The following is a 20,470-nucleotide window of genomic DNA, read 5'->3' on the forward strand; positions in this document are numbered from 1 at the left end:
GCAGGTGGTGCCCAGCTTAATACTATAGCCCTTAGGAGACAGGGGCAGAGGATCAAGAACTCTAGACCAGCCAGGGCTCTGTGAGACCCTATCTCAAAAATACAAGTGAAAAATAAAAGATGAAACATGGGGACTGGAGAAATGGCTTAGTGGTTAAAGTGCTTGCCTAAAAAGCCTAATGACCCAGGTTCAATTCCCCAGTACCCATGTAAAACCAGATGCATAAAGTGGTGCATGCATCTGAAGTTTGCAGTACCTGGAGTCCCTGGCATGCCTATTCTCTCTTTTTCTCGGTCTCTCTTCCTTCTCTCTCTCTGTCTGCTTCCAAAAAAAATTTTTTAAGGTGAAACATCAATCACTAAATACATACATATATATATATATACATATATATATATGGAGAGAGAGAGCGCGCAACAGCAGCACTGTACACGTTGTATTTGTCACCATTGCCATCCATCAGTGTCATTTTTCTCAGTAATTTCTAGCAGATGTGTCCCACATAAGTGCACATAGCTAGAGACTGTTTTCATCCGGCTAGGATCTTTTCCTTTTAGTTAAAAAAAAATGTAACCCATTAATATGTTTTATTTTGGGGGTTTTTTGTTTTTTGTTTTTTTGAGGTATGGTCTCACTCTAGCTCAGACAGATCTAGAATTCACTATGTAGCCTCAGGGTGGCCTTGAACACGTGATGATCCTCCTACCTCTACCTCCTGAGTGCTGGGATTAAAGGTGTGCGCCACCACACCCGGCTTAATATCTTTTATAATGGCTGATATTATTGGAATTCTTCATACCTTTTTTTGAGTTTTTTAAATTGTTTGGGGGTTTACTTTTATTTATTCATTTGAGAGTGACAGACAGAGAAAGTGGGAGAGAGAGAGAATGGGCACGCCAGGGCCTCCAGCCACTGCAAGCAAACTCCAGATGCATGCACCACCTTGTGTATCTGGCTTATGTGGGTTCTGGGAAATCGAGCCTCAAACCAGGGTCCTTAGGCTTCACAGGCAAGGGCTTAACCACTAAGTCATCTCTCCAGCCCTTCTTTCTTTGTTTGTTTGTTTTTTGAGGTAGGGTTTCACTCTAGCTCAGGCTGACCTGGAATTGACTATTCATTAAAGGCGTGCTCCACCACACCTGGCTTGTTCATACCATTTTTTTTTTTGTTTTGTTTTCCCTTTACTTTGCTTTTCAGTATTCCTGTATTTATTCATTCATTTGATTTAGTGTGGTGGGGAGGAGAGGGTGCTGGGACAGCCCTGCGGCTTTGTGTGTGCGCCAGCGAAGTGCTTTTCCACTGCGCTCATGGCCAGCCTGAGCTGTACTTTTGAGTGGTCTCTTCCACCGTTTTACAGCTTGTTTTGCCAAATTTTCATTTATGTTTAACTTTTTAAAAATGAATGAAGGTCTGAGGAGATGGCTTAGTGGTTAAATTGTACTTCCTGAAAATACATGAGGGGGCCTGAGACCATGTAAAGCCAAACAGGCATTTGTTTGCAGCAGCAAGATATCCTGGCATGCACATGCACACACACACACACACACACACACACACACACACATGCAAATAAGTTCATTAACTTAAAAAACAAAAATTATGACGTCATATTTAAAGCACTACCTGTGCTTCTGTTATCCCATAAGTCAAACACACATTTTTATTTATCTGTACACCATATTTTCCCTTAGGTTTATTATTTTTAAAAAAACTTTTTTGGGGGCTAGAGGGATGGCTTTGCAGTTAAGGTATTTGCCTGCAAAGGACCCAGGTTCAATTCCCTAGGACCTGTGTTAGCCAAATGCACAAGGGAGCACACATGTCTGGAGAACGTTTGCAGTGGCTAGAGGCCCTGGTGTGCCTATTCTCTCTCTCTCTCTCTCTTTCCCCCTCTGCCTCTTTCTATGTCAAATAAATAAATAAAAATAAAATATAAAAACATTTTTATTAATTTTATGAGTGACAGAGTGATAGGAGCAGACAGAGAGAGTATGGGCAGACCAGGGCCTCCTGCCACTGTAAATGAACTCCAGACGCATGTGCTGCTTTGCACTTCCAGCTTTGTGTGGATACTGGGGAATCAGACCTGGGCCATCAGCCCTTGTAAGCAAGCGCCTTTACCCCTGAGCTATCTCATAAGTCCCCCCCCCCCCCGCCGATTTTTGTTTCATAACTTTATTTTCTCTAAATTATAACACACATATAGTAACATGCCAAACTTTACTCATGTAATTTGGTAAATTCCCTTGAGATAAACACATCCATATCAATGCTCCCTAGATCATGGCACAGAATCCACCAATACTCCAAAAGCCTTTGTTGAGGAGCTGGGGAGGTGGTTCAGTGTGTCAAGTACATGACTAAGCATTTGGACCCGAGTTGGATCTTCAGGACCTGCACAGAAAAAGGTGAGTGTGGTGGTGCACCCTTAAAATCCCAACACTGAGACATTTGGGTACCTGGGCTCACATAAGCCAACCCACCTTGTTACTTGGCAAGCTCAGGGTCAGGGAGGGACTGTGTCTCTCCGCCCTTCCCTCTTGCAAAGGTAAACCATGCTCTGACTTCCACCACCCTTGTAGACAGCTTCCCATCACTGGGATGAACATCCAAACGAGACACAGTTTAGAGGAGAAGGGGTTTATCTCAGGCTTACAGATCCAGAGGGATGTTCCTCAGTGATGGAAGAAGCTGCTTCCATACATCCAAGCAGAGAGACCATCACCAGCCAGAAAACACCAAAATCAGCAAGCACAAAGCTGGCAGCAAACAGCAGAGATCCTGCCAGAGCTCAGACTGCTCTGCGTACCTCTGGGCTGCAAATCAGATCCACCCCCAAACACACCTTGGGGTTGGACCCCAGGATCCGCCTCCACTGACACCTCCAGCCAGGCAGCTAGAGACCCAAGTTACAAGCCTTAATGGAACACCTAAGTGTATGGGGGTCATACATTCAAGACCACAATCACCATCCATCCATCCATCCATTCACCGTCTGTCCCGTTTCCAGCTTTATGTACATGAGAACACAGCCGTGCCAGCTTTGACCCTGGCTTCTGCTGACCTCTGTGCCTCTGAGGCCTCCTGTCACAACTGTGAGATGTCCTTTCTTTTTTTCTTTTCTTTTTTTTTGGGGGGGGGGTTGAGGTAGGGTCTCACTCTAGCTCAAGCTGACCTGGAATTCACTATGTAGTCTTGTGGCCTCGAATTCACAATGATCCTCTTACCTCTACCTCCCAAGTGCTGGGATTAGAGGTATGTACCACCACACCTGGCTGAGGTGTCCTTTCTTTCTTTTCCTTTTTTAGAAAAATACCTTATTTATTTATTTATTTGAGAGAGGGAGAGAAAGAGAGAGAGAGAGAATGGGCATACCAGGGCCTCTAGCCACTGCAAACAAACTCCAGATACATGCACCACCTTGTGCATCTGGCTTACATGGAACCTGGGGATTGAGGTGAACACCTTAACCACTAAACTATTTCTCCAGCCCAAGGTGTCCTTTCTTGATCTGCACAGGATTCTATGCTATTAATGTTGCACAAGTCGTCACCTTGATGGTGAACATGGTGTGGGGTGGGGAGTGCCACATTGGGGGCATTGTAAACAATGCTGCTATGAACACTATAGACTCTTATCTGTGCATTCCTTTTGAAGCCATACCTGGAACTGAATTGGTGGGCAGACAGTTAACACTTACATACACTGTCATTTTTCCAGTTACAACTCAACATTGCTACTCAAAACTTCACACTTGTTTCCGGACATGGTGGCACACACATTTAATCCCAGCATCTGGGAGGCAGAGGTAGGAGGATTGCCATGAGTTCAAAGCCACCCTGAGACTCCATAGTGAATTCCAGGTCAGCCTGGGCTAGAGTGAGACCTTATCTTGAAAAACCAAAAACAAAAACTGCACACCTATTATTATTATTATTATTATTATTATTATTATTATTATTATTATTTTGGTTTTTCAAGGTAGGGTTTCACTCTAGCTCAGGCTAACTTGGAATTCACTGTGTAGTCTCAGGGTGTCCTCGAACTCATGGAGATCCTCCTACCTCTGCCTCCCAGGTGCTGGGATTAAAGGGATGTGTCACCATGCCCAGCTTATTTTTAAAAAATATTTATTTTTATCTAGGAGAAAGAAAGACATGGGTCTACTAGGACTGTTTGCCACTGCACAAGAACTCAAGCTTCACATGCCACTTGTGTGTCTGGCTTTACATGGGTACTGGGGAATCAAATCCAGACTTTGCAAGCAAGAACCTTTAACTGCTGAGAAATCTCTCCAGCCCAAACTTCACACTTTATTTTTTTATGAATGTGAGAGCACACGTGTGTCACATGCAAGAGAGAGAGTTGGAGCACCAGGACCTCCAGCCACTGCAATCAAACTCCGAACATGTGTGCCACCTAGAGCACATGTGCAAACTTACACTCTCGCATCACCTTGTATTCCTGGCTTACATGGGACCTGGAGAGTTGAATATGGGTCCTTAGGCTTTGCAGGTAAGCACTTTAACTGCTAAGCCATCCCTCTAGCCCTAAACTTCTCACTTTAAATAATCAACATTTACTTTTGCTTTTCTTTTTTTAAAAATTTTTTTGTTGGGCTGGAGAGATGGCTTAGCGGTTAAGTGCTTGCCTGTGAAGCCTAAGGACCCCGGTTTGAGGCTCGGTTCCCCAGGTCCCATGTTAGCCAGATGCACAAGGGGGCGCACACGTCTGGAGTTCGTTTGCAGAGGCTGGAAGCCCTGGTGCGCCCATTCTCTCTCTCTCCCTCTACCTGTGTCTACCTCTCTGTGTCTGTCGCTCTCAAATAAATAAATAAAAAATTTAAAAAAAAAATTTTTTTTGTTGTTCATTTTATTTATTTATTTGAAAGTGACAGAGAGAGAGAGAGGCAGATAGTGAGAGAGAGAGAGAGAGAGAATGGGTGTGCCAGGGCTTCTAGCCACTGCAAACGAACTCTAGACGCATGCGCCCCCTTGTGCATCTGGCTAACGTGGTCCTGGGGAACTGAGCCTCGAACCAGGATCCTTAGGCTTCACAGGCAAGCGCTTAACTGCTAGGCCACCTCTCAAGCCCTCTTCTTAAAAAATATTTAATTAATTTATTTATTAGACAGAGAGGCAGATGACAGAGAGAAAGAGAGAAAGAATGGGTGCACTAGGGCCTCTAACCACTGCAAACCAACTCCAGACATGTGTGTCATCTTGCGCATCTGGTTTTATGTGAGTACTGGGGAATCGAACCTGGATCTTTGGTGTTGCAGGCAAGCACCTTAACTGCTAAGCCATCTCTCCAGCCCTGTTTTTCTTTTCTTAAAAAAATTTCACTGGGCATGGTGGTGCATGCCTTTAATCCCAACACTTGGGAGACAGAGGTAAGAGGATCACTATGAGCTTGAGGCCACCCTGAGATTACATAGTAAATTCCAGGTCAGCCTGAGCTACAGCAAGACCCTACCTTGAAAAACCAATATATATATATATATATATATATATATATATATATATATATATATATATATATAAATTATTTGCAAGGAGATAGAGACACAGAGAGAGAGAATGAGTGTACTAAGGCCACAAGCCACTTACAAATGAACTCCAGATGCATGCACCACTTTGTGTATCTGGCTTTATACATGTGTTCTTGAACCCAGGACATTAGGTATTGCATGCAAGAGCCTTAACCACTGAACAATATCTCCAGCACTTGTTTTCCTTTTGTGTGGTACTCAGGTTTGAAACCGGGGCCTTGCCTATGCTAGGCAAGCACTCCACCATTTATTCCCCATCCCCTCAATACTTACTCTGACAAAATGGCTTTTGCTGTTTTATTTAGCCACCACAGTTTCTTGCACCTTATTTCTTTTGCGTGTCTTCATTTTTCCTCATGCTAGATATAGATAAGTCTTCTAGTATCTATTTTAGGGAATATCTGCAAGTCCTAAAGTGTTTGGGTTTCTTTCTTGCCTCAAAATGTCTTTATTTTGAGTGATAATGGGCTTTATAATGGGCTGAGTATATAATTATAGATTCCAAGTGATTTTCACTCAGAACTTTGAAGACAGCACTCTGTCACCCTGTTCCTCACTTGAGATGCCTGTCAATGTCAGCATTCACATGTTGCTTCAGGTTGGAGAGGATTGCTTTTGCTACTTCCTAGAAAATAATTTCTTCATTCTTTCTAGAACTCCTAATTTAGTAACATTTGCAATTTCTTTCTCTTCTTTGTCCCTTCTCTTAGATAGAGTCTCAATGTGCTTTTATTGCTTGTTTGTTTTAATGGTGCCCAAATACAACCTGAAGCCTCACATGCTGGGTGGGGGTTCTGCCACTGCCCCAGCCCCAGCCGCAGCCCCACGCATGCTTTCTCTGTCTTTGTACTTTTATGCTGTGTTCTGGGATAATTCCTCCACAAGAGCCACTGATCACCAGTCTCATGTCCGGCAGTATTCCTTCCACCCTCTGAGTTCTTTCCTACTTAAGGAATTAGATTACATTTTTTTAATGAAGGCAGTGCCATTGGACAGCTCTCAGCAACCATTTATTTTTTATTCTCCCCCAAAGTTCCTGTCCATCTTTCTCTATCTGATCTGATTCCTGAGAGATATGCTCATTGTTGATGACAGACTCCAGTGACTTCCCATGATGTCCCTCCGTGGACATTGTGGTATAAAGACTTTCCAGTTACTAATGCTCAGACACCCAAGCCAGCTTGGAGAACTGCAGACAGATCTATGCAGTTAGCAACCGTGATGCCCATGTGAAAACTGAGCAGAGGACTCCCTTAGCTGTACTGGGGACAGTAACAAACCCCTTTCTTCCCTCCCTCCTTCTCTTCCCCATGTAGGCATTCTTTCCCACAGCTCCAAGACAGGTACCTTGAACCTGTCTTCACAGGTTGACTTGGTGACCTTGGAGAGTAGATGGTGAGTCCTTGGGACACAAAGTGAGGTGGAAAGGAAAAAGTCAGGATATGTCAAAATCCTTTGACTATGTCCTGAAAGAGCCAAGAAATTGGGCTGGAAAGATGGCTTAGCAGTTAAGGCGCTTGCCTGCAAAGCCCAAGGACCCATGTTCAACTCTCCGGATCCCACATAAGTCAGTTGCACAAAGGTAAGGCAATCACAAGGTTACACATGCCCACTAGGTGGCACAAGCATCTGGAGTTCAATTGCAGTAGCTGAAGCCCTGGTGCACCAATTCTCTCTCTCTCTCTCCCTCTTCAAAAATGTTTAAAAAAAGGAAGAGGCAAGAAAATAAGACCAGTTGTTGAATGAGGATGCAGAAGTGGTTTAAAATGGGAAACCAATGTTGCACAAAAAAAAAACTGGCATGTTGAGTGGGGCAGGCTGGTGGATAGGCCACCTCAGGTAGCTCCTGGGGTGGTCCAAAAATCATGCAAAACCTTGAGGGACTGAGAGTGAATCCACTGGGCAGGCCCAGAGGCTTTCGGCAGGATGAACAAAAATAGCCAGTCCAGCCCACACCTGCAGAATGGGCTTCAGAATCCCATAGTTTGGATTCTCAAATCTCCCTCATTCTGCTTTTCAGAAGAAAGCCTTGACCACCACTCATGGTGGTACACACATGACCTGTAACCCCAGCACCTGAGAGGTTGAGACAGGGGAATCATGGGTTGGGGGCCAAGCCCAGCCTAAATGGCATAGTGAAACCCTGAAAGGAAAGAGAGAGAGAGGGGTAGGGAAGAAATGGAGGGAGGGACAACAGAAAGGGGGGCAGGAGGGAGAGGGAAGGAAGGAAGGAAAGAAGGAAAGGAGAAAGGAAGGGAGGCAGGCTTATTAATCTTGTCTCCCAGTGGCCATGGATTCAGGGTTATCCAGAATCTATAGTTGGGAAATGAAGGCAGCTCCAGATCTTCTTCCAGGACCAGCCTTGATACCTTTGGAACTTCAAATTTCAATCTTGTGTGCTATAAACATCTTGCTTGCCAGCCCCAAGAAGCTCACCAACACTTCCCGACTGGTTGAATCTCCCCCGAGCCTCTCCACAGCCTTCCTTCTAACCTGACAGAAGCATGGCGCTTGGCCTTCCGTTCCGTAGGTCTGTGCCCAGTGCTCTCATCGACAGTCATAAAGCAGCACTGCGCACACTTTCCTGCTGGTTGACTTTATTTAGACACTAATTTTTGTAGCTACTAAAAAGGAAGAAAGAAAGACAAAGGCAGGCAGAAGTATACCTCAGACCTCTCAGCAAATGCTCACCTGCTCCACACACCACGGCCGCAGAAGACACACAAATAACACTGCAAGAAAAACGCAGGAGCAAAACCACCAGGACTTTAATAACAGACAATTAGTGGTCGTCTAAATTGCCCCCAATTTCTGGCTGTCTCCAGATACTGGAACTTGCAGAAAGCCATTTCAGCTCCAGTAACTACCAGTCTGCATGTTTAACCAGCAGACATACGGCTCCCCTCCCATAGAGGGATGGAATAAATTCTACAGGCAAAATGATCCCAGGGAGTGAGCAGGAAGCAGATCTGATGGGCCAGTGCTGGGCCCAGGTTGATGGGGCCATTACTCAGGGGCTGGAAGGAGAAAGGAGGGAACGGGGCCTCTGAGAAGGAGCCAGTGGTGATGTCCCTCACGTGCTCAGCCAGCTCTGTCTCCTGCAGGTCGTATCCTGAGACAGCTAGCCCCATGAAATAAGACAGCTGTACTTCAATATGTCACAGCTGGGAAGCTGCTATGGCGGCAGCAGGAGGGATGTGGCCTCAAAACCATCACTCTTCTCTGAAGGCTTTCTGCAGCCTGCATGCACCTCTGCAGCTCCTCTGTGGGGCATGGATTGATACTTGGACTGGGGGAGAAGCGGGGTCATGGAGACAGGAAAGGGAGGGAGCTGAGGCAACAGATGACCCTGCATATGCATCCCCAAGGGGCGCCAGGGTCAGCCTTCCTGCAGTCATCGCTCACTCCTATGTTAACACTGGCAGTGGATTCTAGGAAAGTGTCCTCTGCTGCCCCCCCCCCAAACACCTGCCAGGCTCCTGTAGGTAGAAGAGATTTTATCCATTTATGACCCAGCTTTCCTCATGGGCATTTAGCTAGGCTATAACATTAATAGGATTTAATATAAGCACATTTTCCTTTTAATTTAATTTAATTTTTATTTTTTTAGAGAGAGCGCTCGATAGACAGAGAATTGGCACACGAGGGCCTCAGCTACTGCAATCAAACTCCAGATGCTTGTGACACCTAGTGGGCATGTGCGACCTTGCACGTCTCACCTTTGTGCAACTGGCTTACATGGGATCTAAAGAGTCAAACATGGGTCCTCGGGCTTCACAGGCAAGAACCTAACCACTAAGCCATCTCTCCAGCCCTAAGCACAATTTTAAAAACTATTATTTATTTATTTGACAGAGAAAGAGAGAGAGAGAGAGAGAGAATGGGCATGCAAGGGCCTCCAGACACTGCAAATGAACTCCAGATGCATGTGCCCCTTTGGGCATCTGGCGAACGTGGGTCCTGGGGGAATTGAACCTGGGTCCTTTGGCTTTCAGGCAAATGCAGTAACTGCTAAGCCATCCCTTCAGCCCCACAATTTTAAATATTTATATTTTTTCCTATAAGTGAGCTAAGATGCCGAGGCCAGAGAGAACTGACTGTAAGTGACAGCTGTTAAGCCCTTCCTCCTTGGTGTCCTGCTACCTTGAGTGGAGAACTGCCAGCCAAGCAGCCCTTCTTTGACACCCCTCCACACTGCCCTCATGTTACCTGGCTGCTTTGGACATTCTGCAGCTGCTGGAGGCTGAAGCACAGCTCTGGCTCAGAAGCCATTGTCCTGGCCACAGCTGGCTCCAACAGCTGTGGAGCCCTCTACACCATCACATACCTTGGGTAGATGATAGCATCCAGCCCATTTTCACCCAGGCCAGAAGGCGAGCCCTTCCTCTGGTGGCTCAGTGGAAGGTTTGTGATGGATGCAAACATGGGCCCTTCATTTGAATGAGGGATTATTATGATTGGTGCAAGCAACCCTGCCACACCCCCTCCTAGATATAAAAGCAGGCTGTTCAGCTCACTTCGGGAGACACTGCTTGCCCTGGTGTTGAAGCGTGGGGGCTCAGTAACAGCTGAACATAAACTAACTGAAAGCTCTGGTTACTAGGAGGGTTTTAGGGTGCTGCCAAGTCTTAAGGGCTGAGTCCTGGCATGTTGGCCCAGGAGCTGTAACACTAACTGATGAAGAGAGTCCTACCACCCAGAATCTGTTCAGAAGCTGTAATACCAGCAGATGCCACCTGCTGCTGGAAGCTGTGAAGAGTGGCTGTTCAAAGCCAGGCATGATGGCTCACACCTATAATCCCAGCACTCAGGAGGCTAGGGTAGGGAGATCACAAATTCAAGCCAGCCTGGACTACACAGTAAGTACCACATCAGTGTAGGCCCAGCCCCGCCCCCCACGCAGCCTCCCCCAAAATACCCAGTGGCTGCCCAGTGCCAGGGCAGTTACTCTGCAAACTGAGCACTTGGAGCCCTAAGTCTCTGGCTTCTGAAACCTGGCGCAACAGGCCCTTGGCTCTCAGCTTGAGCTGCAAATGTCAGGCCAGCTTCTGAACCTTGGGCAATCAGGGACCCCCCACTACCAGCACGGGGAACCTCTCACCTGCTTAGAACAGAATGACCCCAGGCAGCTGGCTGCTGACACAGGCAACCTGTCCCTCACGTTGCTCCCATCTCTCTCCAGAGGCTCTTCCCCTCACGTTCTGCTTCCCTACTGACCTCTCTGAGCCTCCGTTTCCTTGTTTGTACAGTGACAATAAACAAAGTATCTCAAAGAAGGCTGCGGTGAAGCTTCAGTGAGTTAATAGGGATTAAGCACTGAGCACCTGCTTTTAGGGTTCCCTCCTTACAAAGATGTCTTTTGAGCTACTTTCCTTGCCCCAGGAAAGCAGTCCTCAGCAGTCCACCCAGGATCGTCTTTTAGAGAGCGGCCCCTTTCCTTTCATCCCTGTGTCCACAGCAGGCAGGTCTGCTCCAACACTGGCCCCTCACAGTGTGTGTTCTTACAATGAATCCATGTCATCCTCCCCATTGTGTTGAAGAGAAAAATCAAGACCCAGAGAGGTGGAGCTGAACTCCATGGAACACAGCTTTCCTGAGAGCCGCTCTGGCTGGCCCACACTCGGCTACGCCCCTTCCCTGTGGGTGGTGGACCGACACTGGCCTGAAGACCCGTGGTCACCTGTGTCACGTACACGCATACACGAGACAGCAGGCATCCTCGCCAGACCCTTTAAACAGCCAACCATTGCTTTGTCTGCTTCCCAAGAAGCCCCAGCGCCACCCTGTGGCCATCTACAGTACTGCGCCCTAGAAATCCGCGCTGAGATCCGAGGGGACACACTTCTGTCCAGCCAAGGGGTGGTTGCCAGCCTCTCAAGTCCTCCTCATCAAAGCGCATCGCTGCCTGGGTACCCATTCAATGTGGAAATGGGCTTTTTGAGGATGCTTTGCAATGCAATAGGTTCACCGGAGAATCCTCTGTTTATGCCAGAATCCTCTGTGTCCTGAGATAGATGCGGGGGAGCAGAGGAGCATCTTGCTTGCAGGAAATGGGAGACAGAAATCCTAGAGAGAGAGGAAAAAAAAAAAGAAATCCTAGAGCCTCTGAGTAAGGCTGACTGAGCTTCGTGCTGACCTCTCAATGCAGTGAGCTGAGCCAAGTCACCCACGCAGAGTCACATCTTCTGGCCTGCGGTTTGCTCCTGGCTCTGCGGTTTGACAGAAATTCTGTATGTCAGGCAAGAGTAGTATCATGGTAAGTAGTAGTAACATTTTCTGTGTGGTGCTGGGGGTTGAACTCAGGGCCTTGCACAAGGTAGGCAAGCATTCTGCCTCTGAGGTACACCTCCAGCCTGTGTCAGCTCTTACCAGTGTTGGGACCAACAAGTGCTGTTGAATTCCTGGCTGTGTGCAAGGCCCAAGCCACACCCTACAGGAACACCAGAGACTGACATGGTGTGTGCATATCACCTGCCACTCACAATCTATCCCTGTTCTGCAGTAGAGAAGTATCCTTCCAGGCCCTTTCCTATGGGGGGGCCTAAGGGTAAACCTGAGAATGCCTGGTTTCCACAGAAGACAGGTAGGCTCTGAGTCCTAAACCTCCTTCTCCCTGGAGGCTCTCGGTGCCAGTGCCTTGTCTCTGCCTCCTTCCTGGCTTTGTATGCTAAGGACTCTGCGAGGAAGAGTATTTCCACACCAAAGAAAGCAAGATCTTTTCGTACGTGCTTTCCCAAAACAGTAGTGCTGAGCTGACTTCATTTATATAACTTAAGGAGACCCCAGGGATAATAAGACCAATCTGCTCCAAGGTGACTTAAGGTCTCCATTCATAGACACAGGAGCAGCTGGCATACTTCTAAGTTTCTGCCCGAGCAGTCACCTCCATTACCCTCGAACCTCCATGACTGGTTTCTGGAAAGATCCACTCTGGCAAGGAAGGAAGAGCAGAGAGTCCTCCTTCCCTTGAGAGTCTCAGTCTGAGCTTTGTGAGGCTTCCGGCATCAGAGCAGGAGGGTGTCTCCCCTTCAGCGCCCTGCTCTGGGGATGAACTCAATTCTTCCCTGGTGGCATCTGTCAGCCCAGGAGACCCTGCTGGGACTACCCGAAAGCTTCTCTGTATGTGGAGTGTAAGGAGATGAACTCCAGAAAATAGTCTGCACACCCAGGTAGTGGGAATAGAACAGACACCTCAGGTGGCACAAGAGGGACGTTCTGCTGCCTAAAATTAGTGCTCATCTTGGGGCTGAGTAGATAGCTCAGTGGTTAAAAGCACATTATGCCCAAACCTGATGGCCACAGTTCTGATCTCCAGAACCTAGGTAAAGCTAGACCACAGTGGTGAACCTGTCTGTAATCACAATGTACCTATTGCAACGGGAGGTAGTGTCAGGAGAGTTCTGAAGCTCATGGTCTACCTAATTTGGCATTTGCAATGGCCATAAAAGAGAGACCCTGGTCTCCAACAAAGTGGAAGTTGAACACCAATACCCTGAAGTCATCCTCGGACCTCCACATGTGTGCTGTATCATACGCAGGCCCATACACACACAATCTTTCCCCCATGGCTGATTTATGGCACAGCAGCCTCAGTTTTGCAGTTCTCCTGTATCCTTTGGAAGGCTGGATCTAGTGGAAGGAAGCTAGGCCATTGGTGGTGTGCCGTTGACGGTGGGTACTCCTCTATCTTAGCTTCATTTTATTTTGCTGTTTTCTTTTGTTGTTGTTTACATTCTATTTTAAAATATATTTTATTTAGTTAGTTAAGAGAGAGAGAAAGAAGCAGGGGGGGGGGAATGGGTGCACCACGGCATCTAGCCATTGCAAATGAACTCCAAATGCATGTGCCCCCTTGTTCATCTGGCTTGTGTGGGTCCTGGAGAATCAAACAGGGGTCCTTTAGCTTTGCAGGCAAATGCCTTAACCGCAAAGCCATCTCTCCAGCCCTACATTCTATTTTAAAAATTAGCACAATTAGGCTGGAGAAAAGGCTTAGCCATTGAGGTGCTTGCCTGTGAAGCCTAAGTGTGAATCCAGGTCAATTCCCCAGAACCCATGTAAGCCAGATACACGCATGTGTCTGGAGTTCATTTGCAATGGCTACAGGCCCTGGCACACCCATTCTCTCTCTCTCTCTCTCTCTCTCTCTCTCTCTCTCTCTCAAATAAATTAAAAAAAAATAAAATTAGCACAACAATATTTGGCAAAATTATGTTTCTATGTCTCCTATCTAGTTTTTTTTTTCAATTTATTTATTTGAGAGCGACAGAGAGAGAAAAAGGCAGATAGAGAATGGGTGTGCCAGGGCCTCCAGCCACTGTAAATGAACTCCAGATGCATGTGCCACCTTGTGCATCTGGCTTACATGGGTCTAGGAGAATCAAGCCTTGAACCAGGGTCTGTAGGCTTCACAGGCAAGTGCTTAACCACTAAGCCATCTCTCCAGTCCTCCTATCTGTTGTTTTAAAAATATTTTTATTTATTTATTTGAGAGAGAAGCAGAAAGAGAGAGAGAGAGATAATGGGCATGTCAGGGTCTCTAGCCACAAACTCCAGATGCATGTGCCACCTTATACATCTGGCTTACATGGGAACTAGGGAATCAAACCTGGGTCCTTTGGTTTTGCAAACAAGTGCCCAAACTGCCAAGCCATCTCTCCAGTCCATCTCCTATCTGTGTGAGTGCTTGGGGCACCATACATGGACAGTAGAGTGTTTTGGCTAGACTTTAGAGATCATTATCTTATGGTTTGATTTGTCTTTACTATTTAATTTTTATTTTACTTATTTGAAGGGAGGAGGGAGAGAGAGAGGAGAGGGAAAGAATGGGAGCACTGGGGCTTTTGCCACGCAAACTCCAGATGCATATCCCACTTGGTGCATTTGGCCTTATGTGGGTACTGGGGGATCACACTCGGGGTGTCAGGCTTTGCAAGCGAGCACCTTCAACCACTGAGCCACCTCCTCAGCCCTGTCTTTGCTACTTTTATGTGTTGTATGAGATTTTTGGAGAAAAACCAATGAGCATGTGCTGTTTTTTCCAAAGTGAATGTTTATCTTATAAAAGGAAACAGGAGATAAATGAATTAAATATATCAAGAAATAAGAAAAAAATGTAAAAATGATTCTGAGGAGTAAAGGAGCTAACAGGCAAATTCAGAAACGCACGAGTTATGAAACAAGCCACGTGCCTTCAATAAAACAAAGACAGTAAAACAGACAACTGTGTGGTAATAATAGCACATTAACAGATTGTATTAGCCTCTTTGTGACAAAATACTTAAGAAAATCAACTTAAAGGATCACTGTGGCTGATGGTTTCCGAGCTTTTCCGTCAGTAGTTGCTTGGTCCCCTTGCTAGAGCCCAGGGTGAACGAAAACAGCAAGGCAGGGAGGGCGCGGTGTGCAGGAAACAGAGCCAGAGGGGAGAGAAAAGATGAAAGAGAGGGGGGAGGAGGAAGAGAGATACAGATTGAGAGTGAAGAGAAGGAAGAGGGAGGGGAGGGGAGACGGAAGGGACTAGAGACAGGATTTACCCTTCAAAGGCATGCCTCCAATGACTGACCCCCTCCAGCCAGACCCCACTTCCTAGTAGCCCATTAAAAGCCATGAATTCGCTGGGCGTGGTGGCACACGCCTTTAAGCCCAGAACTCAGGAGGCAGAGGTAGGAGGATCACCGTGAGTTCAAGGCCACCCTGAGACTCCATAGGGAATTTCATTCCAGGTCAGTCTGGGCTAGCATAAAACCCTACCTTGAAAAACCCAAAAGTAAAAGAAAAATTAAAAAGCTGTGAACTCATGACTGGATTGATGAGGTCAGTGCCCTTCTGGTCCAGTCACCTCTCAACAGCATTACTAGCTACAGACCAAGCCTTCAACACCTTAGCCTTTGGGAGGACACTTTATATCCAAACCATAGCAGAGATTAAGAGACAAGGCACAGATAGCTAACAATATTCTGTGACCTTGATTCCTCAATTTCTCCAAACCTTGTCCTTCGCATAGCCCACAGGACCACCCTCTCTTTCTCCCACCAGAGTCCACTGGGTTATGTTCCCCTTTGCTTTTTAGAGTTTCTGCACAGCACATCTGAGGCCTCAGCTCTCCAGTCCCTGCTCACATCAGCGACACTAATTTCCCCTCGCCTCTGCACTCAGCTGTGTCCCATTGCCTCGGGCTCAGCGAGGCAGGCACTGTGAGCTGTCCTCTGTCCACTCCTGCCTCCTGTGTCCACGTCGTCATCAGCCCCACTACGTACAGACCCTAACCCTACATACGATCCTCAACTTAGAACTGTTTTCCCATGCCTGCTGCTTAGTTCTGACTTCTGTCTCCAAGGGCTCTGGCACCTGAGGGCAGGTGCTGGCATCCATGGGTGTAGTCCCAGCATTCCCCACAGACCTAGCTGTTCAAAAAATGCCCGTGGGGGTAAAGGCATGAAATAGGTGGTACAGACCCAGGTTGGAGACACAACACAGCTCCTGAACATTTGATCCATGACACGTCTCTCTGATCTGTATATGCAAGGTAGGAAAGAAATAGATTTGAGATTCCCCACCTGTCATGTGAAGACCGGAGGAGAAGCAAATTAGGGTAATATACATGCTGGTAAGTTGTGACTTTGTAAATGACTCACTTTCCATTAATGCTTGCATGCTGTGAGCCAGGCACTGTGCTAGATAGACTGAGGCAAATTAAGGGAGAGCAGTGACCACGTCTTTCATCACAGAGTGGGGGTGGCTCAGACAGGAAAAAAGTAAACTGTCACACTAGGCATGGTGAAGCATGCCTGTAATCCCAGAATTTGGGAGATAAAAGGATCAGTAGGATCAGGGATTGACTATTTAGTGAGTTCAAGCCCAGCCTGGGCTACATGAGACACTGTCTCAAAACAAAAACCAAGAGTAAACCACCAGTTACAGTATTACCAATCAACTGACTAGGGCCATTATGCTCTACCCAGATAGAAATGGTGGTAGGTAAAGCGAAACAGGCCAAGTGCTGGCCTTGGGCAGCTTGACTTTCTGACACCAGAGCACCCAGAGGTGGCACCCGCTAGTCTTACATGCCTGCACCAGGCCTCTAGCACTGGGCCCCTTAAAGCCCTACCAAGTGTTACAGCGCTGTGAGAGCCTAGGAGGTCTGGAATCCTCAGTCATTGGCTGCGGGGGGTTCCAGGCAGTCCTAGGTAGGGGGCTGCTGCTCTTGTTTAGGACTGGGGACTAGAGGTTTCTTAATACTGGCCAGTGTTCCAGCTCTCAGGACAGAATCTGAGACTTTGGACCCTGAAAAATTGGCAAGGCTCTAAACTCATCTGGTCACCAGGGCTGGCACTGTCTCTTGTCTGGCTCCTTACAGAAGGTTGTCCTTTTGTCTCAGCTTTCTACCTCTCCTTCCATCTCCTTCCACCACTGTTATGGTTTGAATGTGAAATGCCCCTCACAGGCTCAAGTGCTTCAACATTTGATCTCCAGTTCATGGCACTGTTTTGGCAGGCTGTGAAATCTTTTGGACATGGAGCCTACTGGTCAGCATAGGGCCATGGAAACAGGGCTTCTATGTTCTGGCCCAGAGTCTCTCTGTTTCCTGGTTGGCCATCAAGATGTGAGCAAGCTAGCTGCCACCATGAGCACTCCCATGCTTTTCCAACCATGAAATTAAACTGGTCTTCTCTTTCCAGTTCCTTATCTCTCTACACTTATGGAAATAAAGCAGCTACTCCAACACAAGGTCTGAGCTCGGCTCTTGGGGTGGTGTTTACTAACCCAGAGGGTGCAAAAGAGCTACAGCTCTGAATCCTTGACAAGAGGCATGGAAGCAGGAACCAGGAAGATCAGTGACAGGTCCCCCAACAGCAGAAGGGGCAGCTCAGTGCAGGTCCCTCAGGAGCAGAAAAGGAGGATCGTGGCAGGTCCCCCAGGAGCAGAAGAGGAGGCTCAGTGGCAGGTCCCCCAGAATCAGAAGAGGCTCGTGGCAGGTCCCCCAGGAGCAGAAGGGGAGGCTCTGTGGCAGGTCTCCCAGGAGCAGAAGAGGAGGCTCAGTGGCAGGTCCCCCAGAATCAGAAGAGAAGGCTCAGTGGCTGGTTCCCCAGGAGCAGCAGAGGAGGCTCAACGGGAGGTCCCCAAGAGCATAAGGGGAGGCTCAGTGGCAGGTCCCCCAAGAGCAGAAGGGGATGCTCAAATGGAGTCCCACAAGGGCAGTAGCTGGAGGCTGTGGGAGCTTCAGTGGGTCCTGTTGGGTCTCTTTGAGGCAAAAGCGAGTCTGAGCACCAAGTACAGGTCTGAGTGCCGGTCCAGTGGCTTGAGCACAGGTGTCCTCAGGGGTCTTCTAGGACAGTGCAAGTCCAGGGTTCTTAAGTTCAGCAGCCCAAGTGCAAGCGGCTCTGGGAACCCTTGGAGGCAATCACAGATCCCGCTACCTGATTGCCTCCTAGGGGACTGAAACTGGAGAGCCCAGTAGGGAGTTCACATGGACCCAAGCTGGCCCTGACTGGTTATGTAAATTAGAGGACAATTAAGGTTAACCCATCTGTCAGCCCATCAAGAATTTAAAAGTTCCCACCAAGTATCCCCTCCTGTCACTAAGACGAAGTACAGTAGTGGCTTTCTGGAAGATGGCAGAGCTGGAGCAGCCAAGGAGGGCACCCCTCTGCCCTCCAGCTACCACTAGGGGCAGCTGCCAGCAAAGGATGCAGGAAGCCTGCATTGGTGTTGGAAAGACAGACTGCATGAGGTGGGTGGTGGGTGGTGCAGGTTTTAGCTCCTGCCAGAAGCCCCTCCTGCCTCCAAACTGTTAGTTAAAAATAAATCCATCTTGGGCTGAAGAGATGGCTTTGTGGTTAAAGCATTTGCCCGCAAAGCCAAAGGACCAAGGTTCAATTCCCCAGGACCCACGTAAGCCAGATGCACAAGGGGGTGCACACATCTGGAGTTCTATTGCAGTGGCTGGAGGCCCTGGTGCACCCATTCTTTCTCTGTCTCTCCCTCTCTCTTCCTCTCTGTCTCTCTCTCTCTCTTCCTATTTCTGTCTGTCAAATAAATAAATAAAAATAAAATATTTTTTAAAATCCATCTTGGGCTGGAGAGATGGCTTAGCGGTTAAGCACTTGCCTGTGAAGCCTAAGGACCCCAGTTCGAGGCTTGATTCCCCAGGACCCACATTAGCCAGATGTACAAGGGGGCACAAGCGTCTGGAGTTCATTTGCAGTGGCTGGAGGCCCTGGCACGCCCATTCTCTCTCTCTCTCTCTCTCTCTCTCTCTCTCTCTGCTTCTTTCTCTCTCTGTCGCTTTCAAATAAATAAATATTTTTTTTAAATCCATCTTCCTCTAAGTTGCTTCTGACAGGTACTTTGGACCACTAAGAAGAGAAGTGACCAATAGGGTCACCCACCTTCCTACCCTGGCCAGGTTCAAACTGTCAGACACCAGGTTGTCTGGTCCCTTTCCCGGCTCAACCTGCTACGGCCAAGCTCTCACCGGCAGTCTGCTGCTTCTCACCTTGTGCTACCAGCTCAGCTCCTGGAAGTAGACCAGGAAAGACCTGCAAGAGAAGCCTTTTTGAGCTTGGCACAAGAGGATCACAGTGAGTTTGAGGCCAGCCAGGGGCTACAGAATGAGTTCTAGTTCAATCTAGGCTAGAGTGAGACCCTGTCTCAAAAAAAAAAAAAGTTTTTTAAAGCCAGCCGTGGTGGCACACGCCTTTAATCCCAGCACTCGGGAGGCAGAGGTAGGAGGCTCACCTTGAGTTAGAGGCCACCCTGAGAATACAGAGTGAATTCCAGGTCAGCCTGGGCTAGAGTGAGACCCTACCTCAAAAAACCAAAAAAAAAATTTTTTTTTTTAGTAGTATACAAATCAAATATAAATAACAAGCCAGGTGTGGTGGCACACATCTTTAATCCCAGCACTTGGGAGACAGATTGCTATGAGTTTGAGGGCAGACTGAGACTACATAGTGAATTCCAGGTCAGCCTGGGCAAGACCCTACCTCAAACCTCCTCCCCCACCTCCAAAAAATAAGTCATGAGCTGGAGATGTGGTTCAGGGGTTAAAGGCATTCACTTACAAAGCCTGCTAGCCTGGTTTCAATTTCCCAGTATCCATGTAAAGCCAGATGCAGAAAATGGTTCATGTGTCTAGGGTTCATTTGCAGTGCCAAGAGGCCCTGGCACATCCATACTTACGTTCATTCATTCATTCTCTCCCTCCCTCTCTCTCTCTCTCATAAATAGAATATTAAAAAAAGAATAAGTCAAGGAAATTTTAAAACAATTCTTTGGTATACATATTTTACCTTTTATTAAAGATAAAAGCAAATTTGAATGCGAATGAGCTGGATGTACCTGTTTATTTTTACATAAAGAATTAAATCTTGGCAGAATGGACCATCTTCAATGCTTTCAGAGTTGATGTTTTGCATTTTATAATTGCCAATGCTAAGAATACTGCTTCACATAAATACATATACAAAATGGCAGAAGTATGTTTAGGGCCATTTCAGCAGTCGTTGGAAATTCTGTCCTAATCCCAAGCCAAAATTCGCTTAACAAGTTTTCAAGATATGCAAGTCAGCTACTCAAACAGCAATTTTTGAAATCAAACATTCTAATACAAACCAAAGATATACTAATTTGATAATTCCATACTGAAGGAAACAATGCTGGTAGGAAAATATCGAATGTTTGTTTCCTGTAATTAAACCATTAGGTTTCTAAAAGAGCAGGTAAATTTGTAGAGTAAAACCACTGCAATTCATAACATACAGTAGTAGTCCAAGTCTGAGCGGAGGTGTCCAGGCCGCACTTGTTACACTCATTGGCAGTGCACTGAGGAAGGCGCTGGACAGAGTAAAGTGTGTGTTTAGAATCAAGGCTGTGTGAAATGTATGTTTAGAACCAAGGCTACAGCGGCCTCACGCA

The sequence above is a fragment of the Jaculus jaculus genome, chromosome 6 (genome assembly GCF_020740685.1).
Source record: "Jaculus jaculus isolate mJacJac1 chromosome 6, mJacJac1.mat.Y.cur, whole genome shotgun sequence".
In the NCBI taxonomy this organism is placed as follows: domain Eukaryota; kingdom Metazoa; phylum Chordata; class Mammalia; order Rodentia; family Dipodidae; genus Jaculus; species Jaculus jaculus.